Below are 13,088 nucleotides of genomic sequence, written 5' to 3'. Positions count from 1 at the left end.
ATTAAAAGTAAAATACTGTAGATATGTTATCAGTTTTTTTTACTCCAAGCTAGAAGCATCAGAATGCCTAGAAAAGTAGTTCTAACCTTAAATATGTCTGGGCAAAGTGCCAAGAAAAGGAAAGCAATCTATTCCCTAGTACACTAGAACACAGCAAACGTGGCCAACAACATTCTAAACATAGCTGAGGGCAATAGAGCAAAATGTTCACTAGATGACAGCAAATGGACCTATCATGACCCTACATAAAAGGTGAGAAATCCATATCGTCATTTAAACCAGGGTAGTTAGTGGCCTGTAGTTTGTAAATCCAAATGCTGTCCCTTTGGTTTAGCTGTTTAAGAAGGTCCCCTTTTCAAATTGAGGCCAGAACATGATCAATACCCACATTTTGTAAGGAGGCAGGGTTGCCATGGTGTAAGGACTTGCCTTGCCGTGGGGTAGTCTCCATTGCCTACCCGTATGGCGTACTTGTGTTCCGCTAAGCAGTCTTGAAGGCGTCTCTTTGTCCGTCCAATGTAGAACCCCTTGCACTGTGGACATTCCAATCTGTAGATGACGTGAGTGGTTTTACAGTTAATTAAATGCTTGACGTGATACTCCATTTTAGAAGCTGTGTCAACAAAATACTTTTTCTGTGCAATAATTATGCAATGGTTGCACTGCTTGCATTTAAAAGAGCCCTTGGGTTTGTGGTCTAGCCAAGTTTTTTGAGAGTCACCAGGAAGATAGCTGTGGACTTATTTGTCATTTAGGGTAGAACATCTCTTAAAGCTTATGACTTATGACTCTGGGAAGACTTGGCGTAGTAGCATATCGCTTTGGATGATTCCCCAATTATTTTTAATGATTCTTTTAATGTTCTCTGCTTTGGTGCTATATTTTGTAACAGAGTACACTCTCTGATGTATCACAAGGCACGCCCCTTCGCAACAAGTTCTCTGTCAAGTCGGCCGTCCTTATACCTGCATCTTTAAGGACCTGAGCGCTGTAGCCCCGATTCAAGAAGCGATTCCCCAATTCAGCAGATTTGACACTGTAGTTTCCTGATCGCAAATTCTGCGGACTCTTTGGAATTGGCCATATAGAATGTTCTCTTTTAGCCTTTTGGGGTGAAAGCTGTCAGACCTCAGAATGGTGTTCCCATCTGCAGGCTTCCTAAAGATTGTTGTGTGCAAACAACCTTTGCCATTTTTACTGATGTCAAGGTCCAAAAAAGAATGTTATCCTTGCTGTACTCCATAGTTAGTTTGATGTTAGGGTTAATGCTGTTAAGGTATTGGTGGAAGGAAATAAGTTATTCTTCTGAGCCGAACCAGAACAGGCAAACATCATCAATATAGCGTCCCCACCATATAATCCGATCAAAGAACTAGTTATTAGAAGGATTCAAAATGAAATCATTTTCCCATTTACCCAAGTACAAACCAGCGTAGGAAGGGCTGTAGCAAGCTCCCAATGCACATCCTTTGACTTGTTTAAAAATACGGTCCTGAAAGACAAAGATGTTATTATTACTCCATGTTGTGAACTAAAGTCTTATTGTTATGGAACATGTGGTGCCAACATGGAGGGCTTGCTGACTATTCTACACAATATCTACATGGCCGTTCTGCGCTTTCATTACAAGCCATTAGGGATGGGTATTTGAAATTATTTAACTACTAGAATAATATCCAGAATTTTTTTCCAGACATCCGGATAGTAAAAAAAGTATATAATGCCACAACAGCAGACAGTGCGCAGTTGTTTTCAGGGTGTTATATCAGTAGTCTTTGGCTAACAGTAGCCTAGGCTAACAGCAACAGTGAAAGAGAGGTCTGATGTTTGCCATTATAGAACTGATACTGTTTAAAAAAACTGTTTCTGGTGAGTGTTTTGCATTGATCTGTGTCAGGTCTTGTAGACCCTCTGGTGCGCACCTGTACTAGGCTGATTGCTATTTAAAGTGGGGAAAATAGTATACAGTTGTCAGGGCTGACCAGAGGGCTACAAGACCATGGTGCTTGCCTACGGAGCTGTGAGGGGAACGGCACCTCCGTACCTTCAGGCTCTGATCAGGCCCTACACCCAAACAAGGGCACTGCGTTCATCCACCTCTGGCCTGCTCGCCTCCCTACCTCTGAGGAAGCACAGTTCCCGCTCAGCCCAGTCAAAACTGTTCGCTGTGTTTATACTTGCGTACTATTGTTTGTACAGATGAACGTGGTACCATTAGGCGTTTGGAAATTGCTCCCAAGGATGAACCAGACTTGTGGAGGTCTACATTTTTTTCTGATTTCTTTTGATTTTCCCATGATGTCAAGCAAAGAGGCACTGAGTTTGAAGGTAGGCCTTGAAATACATCCACAGGTACATCTTGAATTGACTCAAATGCTGTCAATTAGCCTATCAGAAGCTTCTAAAGCCATGACATCATTTTCTGGAATTTTCCAAGCTGTTTAAAGCCATAGTCAACTTAGTGTATGTAAACTTCTATCCCACTGGAGTTGTGATACAGTGAATTGTAAGTGAAAAATTACTTGTGTCATGTAAAAAGTAGATATTTTAACCGACTTGCCAAAACTATAGTTTGTTAACAAGACATTTGTCGAGTGGTTGAAAAACTAAATTTAATGACTCCAACCTAATTGTATGTCAACTTCTGACTTCAACTGTAGGTACGTGGTTGCAAAGGGCATCAGTTCCTAACAGCGAGATTTGCCAAGGCATGATTCTCTGAGCGCAGCTTTATCCAGAAATCTGACAGTGGCTTCTGATTCAATTTTCACAGAACCGCTTGTTGCAATTTCGATGAGGCTCTCTTGTTCAGATATCGGTGGACTGGAGGCAGGGCATGAAAGGGATAACGAATCCAGTTATTGTGTCGTCCGTTTCGGGAAAGTACCTGCGTAATTGTGCACCCAACTCACTAAGTTCATTCACTATATCACATTTGACATTGTCTGTAAGCTTGAGTTAATTTGTACACAAAACATCATACAATGATGGAAAGACCTGTGTGTTGTCCTTGTTAATGCAGACAGCGAAGAGCTCCAACTTCTTAATCCTAGCCTCAATTTTGTCCCGCAAATTGAATATAGTTGCGGAGAGTCATCACCCAGAAAGGTCAGTCGTGTGAGAAACTCGCCATCATGCAAGCGGTCAGACAATTGAAAGTTATTGACAGTGAAGAAAACTTTAAGCTCGTCTGTCAATTAATAAAAATAAATGTGTCAATACTTTGCCCCTTGATAACCAGCGCACTTCTGTATGTTGTAAAAGCGTTACATGGTCGCTGCCCATATCATTGCATAGTGCAGAAAATACATAAGAGTTCAGGGGCCTTGCTTTAACCATTTTCACTGTAATGTCCTAAACGTCTTTCAAGCTGTCAGGCATACCCTTGGCAGCAAGAGACTCTCGGTGGATGCTGCAGTGTACCCAAGTGGCGTCGGGAGCAACCGCTTGCATGCGCGCTACCACTCCACTATGTCTCCCTGTCATGGCTTTTGCGCCGTCAGTACAGATACCAACATGAGCAGCAGCTACGTTTGGCTACATACGGTCCGTTAGTGGAATTTCCACAAGAGAGTAACTGTTAATGTGTTTGGATGTCAATTATTTGACTAGGCTGCCTGTATTTGACATTGTATTGTTATTTCGCTGAACACCTAGATGGTTTAATTTTATTTTGGGCAGTGAAACGAGGCAACTCAGGCGAGGAAAAAAAAACTCATCCAAATGTATAGCCCCGTTGGAAAATATAAATGGACTGTTTGAAAATGTGAATATATATATATATATTTTTTTTAATATATATATATATATATATATATATATATATATATATATATATATATATATATATATATATATATATATATATATATATATATATATATATATATATATATATATATATATATATTTTTTATATATATATATATATTTTTTTAATATATAGATATTTTTTTTTAATATAAATAGATTTTTGTGAATCACATTTTTGGGGGCGTACCCCCGACAGCATTGCGCGTAGTTCAGGAATACCTGAACTAGACTGTTGAGATGCACCCAGACTATTCTCCAATCATCAGTCAGAAAGGAATACAATCATTTTGTCATTGCTCTCTCCCTCTCACTTTCCAGTTCTACTCATCTGTCACCTCATTCTTGTTTGATTCATACCTGGAGTGGATTTCACTCTGTCAGCATCATTTTCAGGGCCTGGGCCCGTGTCTGAGGTAGGGGGAGGGGTGATCGATAAGGCTCAGAGAGAGGCGCTGGTCTCTAAGGAAATTTGGGTTGCAGGGAGGGGTTCAGAGGCTTGGCCCAGACAGCAGGCTTGTATTGTAGACTACTGTACTGGATCTTGTGCTGGACTTTGGCTAGATGATAGGGTTACATACACATACACACACCTAAACACTTGGTCTTCAGCAGCATTCCTTGTATAATGTGGAGAAAGACAGCTGGAATCAGTAGAATTCCCCACCCCAAACAGCAATCACGGACACACGCACACATACACATGCAATATGTTCATACTCAGCTAGCCATTTCAGGCAAGCCCATCTTTCAAGCCCATCTCACTGTCTTGTTCCTCAGCCAAGCCCATCTTTCAAGCCCATCTCCCTCTATCTCTCTTTCTCTCACACTCTCTGTGCGAAATTGTTAGGATTTTATTACACCTGAACTCTGAGACTTTCAAATTCCAGTTGCATCTGCTACATTCATTTAGACTCTCCTGCCCAGATTTTTTTTAAATGATTTACCCCGTAAGAATATTGCATACAGTATATCAGGGGCTGAAACAGTCACAGGAATGAGATGTTTTGAGGGTTCAAATCTCTTTTTGTTTATGACTAGATTTAAATATTTATAAAGTTATTTTTTGCCCAATATGAAAGGCTTCAATGGTTTAAGAGTGGTGGAGGCACAGTATTGGAGCATCTTCCCAGTGAGAAGAGGATTTTTTGAGAATGATGATTGATGTGGAGTGGGAGCCCAGACCAACATTTAAAGCCTGGTCATTAATGTTACATATCAAGTCTCAAGTTGACATTTAGTAGCCTGGTTGTATAACGGAAGGACAAATGAGCCCGTTTGAAGTGCTGCACAAAGGATGATACTAGCTATGCCACCAAAGGGCTGACAATATATGGTGGACATTGGTGTTGTAGGAATATTGCTTGTGTGTATGTGTGTGTGTCATACAGCCTCGCCATCAACCAATACATCTCCCCTCCACCTGTCATCCCTCTCACGTCACCCCAGAGAGAAGCAGCGTGCCCTGGGTATGGCCGTGGCTCAACAATGGTGTTCTACTGGTTTTTGCTCATGTGCAAAGAGACAAGCAGAGGATTAGGGGGGATTGGAGACCAAGTGCTCAGTCAGCACATTGTCCAGTGTTCACAGCCAGGGACACAGCATAGAGGACAGTTGTGTTCTCACTAGCAGGGTATGGACACACGCACACAAACACACGCACAACTCTAGCCCACATACTTGATCCAAAAGCCATGCCAGTGTTATCTTTGAACTTACTTCTGAGGGACTGTTGGCTTGCAACACACACACACACACACACACACGCACATACCCACAACTTTGCCATAATGGCACTATCCTATCATCTTCCCTTCCAGCCCTCATCCCGTAGGTCCCTATTTTTAACCCTCAGGAAGAGAAAGACCATTCAACAAAAATAAAATGATTTTGGGCTGCACTATCTGTCTCTGTGGCTGTGTCCCAATTGACAAGAATGCTGCCTTTTGAGGCATGATGTCAAATTAGCATATCCCAATCCCAAGGTACCTTAAATGCTGCCTTCTAAGGTGCCTTCATTTGGGCGATTTTGAAGGCAGCATCCCATGTATCCTTCGCCGGGGAGGCTATCCCATAACACCTTGCGGTGCAGCAAAAATTCCAAGCATTTCTGAATTAATGGAGGACAGAAGTCCCCGCTTGGGCGAAACAGTTCCAGAAGAATAAGGAATAACTTTGTGAAATGTAAGTATAACGTTTAGTTTTTACCAAATGATGTTACATTTCTACAAATTACTTTCATATGCATTTTGAATTCAAATGTTCAAGAACTGGTGTTTATCAGCCCGTTGCCAAGCTTGCTTAGCTCACGTTGGATGCGATATAGCTCGCTAGCCTGCTTATCAGCTGTTTAGAGATGAACAACTAAACTAACTAATCATAGATTCAGCAGTGTCATTTGTGAAGACAGTTTTTAAGTAATTCATTAGTGAATTTGTAAGCCAGCTAAAGACATGTAACATTGTTTTTTTAGTGTTTTTTTTAGGGACTAGTAAAAAGGGCACCTGATTGCATTTCACTCCATTGGCTTGGCAGGGGAAACAGTCCTGCCCAAGTAATTTGGAGGTTAGACATTTTAACAACATGAAAAGCATAGGAAATGGAGCCAGATGTGTTCTGTTCAATCTAGGATTGCTAGATGAGTCTGTTTAGCTAGCTTACTAGCTAGCTGCATGCAATGTCTGTTTACCTGATGTTAGCTGACATTAACTTTCTCTTGTCACTTTCCCTTCCCCTATTGTGTTGCACCATTGGGTTTGGTGTTACTGGTTAAAATTATAGTCTAAGGTTCTCTACTCTTACTGTAAACAACTTGATCAAGACTATAAATATGCAAAACTGTTAACCAAACGATTGCACACTAATAAAGGTAGCTTGTCTCTGCTTGTTCCAGGTTGAAGGACTTCACACCCTGACACCCAGACAGATGTAAATAACTTGGGAACCTCCAAGCCACCAGGATAATCACCATATCCCAGGATTTTATTCAGGAGGGTGCAACATCACAATGTTAGATATAAATAGATTCACCCATGTTATTGTTTATCATGCAGATTTGTCAGGTCATTGTAATTTATGAAGCTTATTCTAAAATACAGATGTGATTTCTGTGCCAGGGGATTGCACTGTGTGCAAGTCTTCAATTTATACAAAAATTACTTGAATGAGGTGGTAGTGAAGGGTTGGAACAAAATCCTGTAAACATCATATCCTGTGCATAAAAAATTTGCCCTCATGTACTGAACAAGCTTATGAATGTTGGAGGTTAATCATCTTGAGACTGGACTGTGTTTTAAGGACTCATGTACACCATACAGGAAAAGCAATAAAAATGACAAGTATTGATGTCTCCACACATTTCTGGTTTTGAGGCTTGGGCATCTGGTGACTGCCGTTCATCTGTCTAATCCCCTGCAAGGAGAGAGAAAGGCACCAATAATTTTACAATGCTGGATTCATTTAATTGAATTCCTGTTTTATATGCCTTTGTATAATTATATTGGACATCCTTTATCACGTCAGTGTTAGTTTTGTATCCAATGCATGTAGCTTAATGAAGTAGCCTAGGCCTTCTAATTTAGTTAGATTGGATCATATCATCTTTCAATATGAGTTATCAACGAATATAAAACCATGTTATCTTGAACATCAGTGTAATTTAATAAAATCCATGGTTGTGTTTTGCTCCTGTAAATCGCTCTGGATAAGAGCGTCTGCTAAATGACTAAAATGTAAATATAAAGGTGTGAGTTGCATGAGTTAATGACAATGCTAGCCTACTCATTAGAAGAAAAAAAACATTAGCAGCCCTAATGTAATATTAGCTTCATGGTGAAACACCACTATTCTGGCTATTTATTTAACAGTCAGTAAAATAGCTTATTTAGCCATCTCAAAAAATCACATCCTGTATCATGCACGCAAGCTTACCTGTCATGTATGATGGAGCTGCAGACCAAGCAATATGTGAGATGAGCACTCTATACCGTAGGATTATTATTCAGGTCGGTGATAACTTAATTCATTAACAGGTACTGAGAAGATCGATTATGTTACTTGTTTACTTGTTACTTGTTAAATAATTGTCCACTGAATTGCTAGCACTAGTTGCTTACGCTGCTACAGTGGCTACACTCTGTGGAATACGAATTCATTTTCACATGATGCACGTGATGCACGTGATGCATACCCCCCCACCCACACACACACCGTACCCTGTTGCTCTCTGGGACAGTGATTGAGTACTGGGCTGTCGTAAGAGTAGAGTTTTAATGAAAATCTGAGATGAGCAGGCAAGAAGAGAACCCTGCCGCTGCCCAAATGTTACCCTAGGAGCAGGATGTGTGTTTGTGCCTGTTTGTGTTAGTTGAGCCCAACATGTGCGCCTATGGGTTACTCCTCGCCGCTCCAGGCTTGGCTTGACATGAGATGGGTAAATTAGTAGGGGGGATGAGAGGGAAGGAGGGAGAGCAGAGAAGATGAGGGAATTGGCATCTGTGTTGCAAACCACCGTAACCGAGAGCAACTGTAACCACTGTGACCGTGCCTTAAGAGGTTTTAAGGGCTTCCATATGAGGCGGTTTAGAGAAAGGGGTGTAGCGGAGGGAGAGAGATCGAGAAAGAGAGAGATTTCTAGAGGGATGGGGAGAGGGATAGAGTGAGAGCATAGGACATATAGTAAACATGACAAACATACCTATCTAGGCCTACCCTTTTTCCTACTCTCTATGGCCCTAATAACCAATGGAAAAATGCCACTAAAATACCAAGATGACCATCAGATATGGAGGTGGTTAAATACTGGTTTTGGGGGGAGGTTATGGACACACACAAACCTTTTTAGTCCTGTCTCATTGAACAGCGTTGTGACTCTTCAGGGTTTTTAAGAGGGAACATAACTCAGGATGGATGGTCTGGCCACAACATGCTGAGATGCAGCTGTCCAGCTCTAACAAACACTTTCACAAGCTTTACAGGGTGAGGAAAGATATGGAGGGGAGAGAAGGATGTATAGAGATAGGAGCTATGGGTGGCATAGTGGAGAAGAAAAGGGAGAGGAATGGACATTGTCACGATATCTGGAGAGCAACAATGGAAAGACAGGTGAGGGAAGACTGGGAAAGAGAGAGGGAATGTAGGAAAATACATGAGTGCAGGGAAAGTGTGTGTGTGTGTCCTGTTCCATCTTCCAAATGCGAATCCACACACACACACTTGTCTGTGAGTGAGGTGGTTAATTTTCTTTCTATGTTCTGTACCACTGTACATTTTGCGGGGTACTGTTTTCTCAGTGACTGAACACACACACACACACACACACACACACACACACACACACACACACACACACACACACACACACACACACTGCCCTCCACAGAGTCACTTGGGAGGTCCAGCCCAAATTAACAGTCAACCTTTTGACATCCTTCACAAGATGTGACCACCACTCCTGGGGGGTTGGGTTATTGTTTGTGTGTTGACCCTATATTACAATGATCAGCCTTCCAAAGTCCTGTGTGGTTGTGGATGTGCGGGTGCTGGCTATGCTGTAATTTCCCCATACATACACTCATTTATAGGAGTAAATTAGAAAGTAAGTGACTTAACATTGGGTGCTGGTGAAAGAAAACAGGCGGTAGTGGAAATAACTTTTTTCTTGACTTGTAGTCCCACCATAGATGAAATAGCCTAGCCTAGAATAGCTCACTGTATGTTAGTAGACTGCTGTAGGTAGTGGTGGATTGTGTTTTCCCTGGAGGACCACCTGTCTAGCTCTGGCCATGCCGCGGTTCCTGTGGGGTTCTACACTCATATACACACATTCACGCCACGTTCAGAGGTGTGGACTAAGCTGTGTGTGGTCAGTGGTCTGTTTTCTCTTTACAGAAGGTCACACACACACACACACACACACACACACACACACACACACACACACACACACACACACACACACACACACACCCCAGCATTTGGCAGCAAAGGTAAAATGTTATACCAGGAAGTAAGTGAGGGTTTGGCTTACCCCCCACACTCACACACACACACAGCCGGGTGGGCTCTTATCTCTCTCTGATCATTGTGTTCTGTCTGTTATGGCAGTGCCTCTGAAAGACCAGTGCCACAATGCCTGGCTGGCAATGCATTGTGGGGTAAAGGCGTGTTCCCTTTTAAGATAAGTACCAGGAGAGGTTTCTGTCTTTTTAGCAGTCATCTAGTCTGTTATTTCAGGTATTGTCCTTACAATCACCTCTAAAGATGGAATCCGCATTAGGGGAAACAGTGCCACTGTTTGCCCAGCACCTTTGTTTTTGTTTTGTGGGCGAAACAGAGGTGAGGTGTCGAGCAGCAAAAAAATTGATAAATCTGCTGTTCTATCGTGCGTGCAATGATGTCCGAAAAAAACATTGTTGTTAATAACGCTGTTGTTGTAATAGCCTATCCCAAACGGATGTGGCATTAAGGATTATAGGTTAGACACTTTTTTATTCGATCCCCCCAAAAATTATGTTATTCAAAAGTATGTGATTTGAAGTACAGATAACTGCCCAAATAATGGAAACACTTAAGTAAATGACGGGGAAAAAGTCTATTGATAGCAGGTGCTTCCACACAGGCAATTGACTTAAAGATATTGCCATACTAGATGGCCGTAACATTTCTTACAACCGACAACTTTTGAACATCAGAACATACCGGATTCAACCTCGACTTTGACTCATCTGGCCTTGGCTCTTTCTGTAATTCCGACCCAATTTTCGTGCTACCCAAGAGGAAACACAGACGTTACAGAGGCAAGAGAGGGGTGATCCTATCGAGATTAATGCGAAGGGAGTACTGGCCATTCTCTTCCCTCCATCTTCCCTCCTTTCACTTAACACCCCAGCCATCCTACAATCCAAGCTTGATGCCCTCAATCTCACACAAATTATTAATCAACCCACCAGGTACCACCCCAAAGCCGTAAACACTGGCACCCTCATAGATGTCATCCTAACCAACTTACCCTCTAAATACACCTCTGCTGTTTTCAACCAAGATCTCAGCGATCACTGCCTCATTGCCTGCATCCGTAATGGGTCTGTGGTCAAACGACCTCCACTCATCACTGTCAAATGCTCCCTGAAACATTTCAGCGAGTAAGCCTTTCTAATCGATCTGGCCCGGGTATCCTGGAAGGATATTGACCTCATCCCGTCAGTAGTGGATGCCTGGTTATTTTTTTTAAATGCCTTCCTCACCATCTAAAATAAACATGCCCCATTCCAAAAAATGTAGAACCAGGAACAGATATAGCCCTTGGTTCTCCCCAGACCTGACTGCCCAAACATTCTGTGGCGTTCTGCATTAGCATCGAACAGCCCCCGTGATAAGCAACTTTTCAGGGAAGTTAGAAACCAATATACACAGGCAGTTAGAAAAGCCAAGGCTAGCTTTTTCATGCAAAAATTTGCTTCCTGCAACACAAATTCTAAAAAGTTCTGAGACATTGTAAAGTCCATGGAGAATAAGAACACCTCCTCCCAACTGCCCACTGCACTGAGGATAGGAAACTCTGTCACCACCCATAAACCCACTATAATTGAGAATTTCAATAAGCATTTTTCTACGGCTGGCCATGCTTTCCGCCTGGCTACCCATACTGCAGTCAACAGCACTGCACCCCCCCACAACTACTCGCCCAAGCCTTCCCCATTTCTCCTTCTCCCAAATCCATTCAGCTGATGTTCTGAAAGAGCTGCAAAATCTGGACCCCTACAAATCAGCCAGGCTAGACAATCTGGACCCTTTCTTTCTTAAATGATCTGCTGAAATTATTGCAACCCCTATTACTAGCCTGTTCAACCTCTCTTTTGTGTCATCTGAGATTCCCATAGATTGGAAAGCAGCTGCCGTCATCCCCCTCTTCAAAGGAGGGGACACTCTTGACCCAAATTGCTACAGACCTATATCCACCCTACCCTGCCTTTCTAAGGTCTTCGAAAGCCAAGTCAACAAACAGATTACCGACCATTTCGGATCCCACCGCACCTTCTCCGCTATGCAATCTGGTTTCAGAGCTGGTCATGGGTGCACCTCAGCCACGCTCAAGGTCCTAAACGATATCGTAACCGCCATCGATAAGAAACAATACTGTGCTGCCGTATTCATTGACCTGGCCAAAGCTTTCGACTCTGTCAATCACCACATCCTCATCGGCAGACTCAATAGCCTTGGTTTCTCAAACGATTGCATCGCCTGGTTCATCAACTACTTCTCTGATAGAGTTCAGTGTGTCAAATCCGAGGGCCTGTTGTCCGGACCTCTGGCAGTCTCTATGGGGGTGCCACAGGGTTCAATTCTCGGGCCGACTCTTTTCTCTGTATACATCAATGATGTTGCACTCGCTGCTAGTGATTCTCTGATCCACCTCTACGCAGACGACACCATTCTGTATACTTCTGGCCCTTCTTTGGACACTGTGTTAACAACCCTCCAGACGAGCTTCAATGCCATACAACTGTCCTTCCGTGGCCTCCAACTGCTCCTAAATACAAGTAAAACTAAATGCATGCTCTTCAACCGATCGCTGCCTGCACCTGCCCGCCTGTCCAGCATCACTACTCTGGACGGTTCTGACTTAGAATATGTGGACAACTACAAATACCTAGGTGTCTGGTTAGACTGTAAACTCTCCTTCCAGACTCGCATCAAACATCTCCAATCCAAAGTTAAATCTAGAATTGGCTTCCTATTTCGCAACAAAGCATCCTTCACTCATGCTGCTAAACATACCCTCGTAAAACTGACCATCCTACCGATCCTCTACTACAGATCTACCATTCCAGTGTTTTACTTATTGTGTTTACTTTGCCACCATGGCCTTTTTTTGCCTTTACCTCCCTTATCTCACCTCATTTGCTCACATTGTATATAGACATATTTATACTGTATTATTATTGACTGTATGTTTGTTTTACTTCATGTGTAACTCTGTGTTGTTGTCGAACTGCTTTGCTGTATCTCGGCCAGGTCGCAATTGTAAATGAGAACTTGTTCTCAACTTGCCTACCTGGTTAAATAAAGGTGAAATAAGTAAATAAATAAATAAAATTAAAAAACAGTGAGGTTGGCGCTAAACTAAAGGATATGGCTACCACACGCAAGGCTATCATATTACACATGCTCCGATGCCTGCCGCATGTGGCAGGGGCTACAGTCCATTACGGATTACAAAGGAAGACCCTGCCATTATCTGCCCAACAATGCCTCTCGACCAGACAAACTCAATGCAT

The 13,088-nt window shown here is 42.5% G+C and overlaps 1 protein-coding gene across 1 annotated transcript in view; it reads left to right on the top strand.

Moving 5' to 3' along the window:
- The window catches only part of LOC115202825 (low-density lipoprotein receptor-related protein 4-like), a 233,810-nt gene that overhangs the window by 88,368 nt on the left and 132,354 nt on the right, over positions 1-13,088 (top strand).

The sequence above is a fragment of the Salmo trutta genome, chromosome 12 (assembly GCF_901001165.1).
Source record: "Salmo trutta chromosome 12, fSalTru1.1, whole genome shotgun sequence".
Lineage (NCBI taxonomy): Eukaryota > Metazoa > Chordata > Actinopteri > Salmoniformes > Salmonidae > Salmo > Salmo trutta.
The sequence above is the reverse complement of the archived record's forward strand: the minus strand, read 5'-3'. Positions and strand labels throughout refer to the sequence as shown.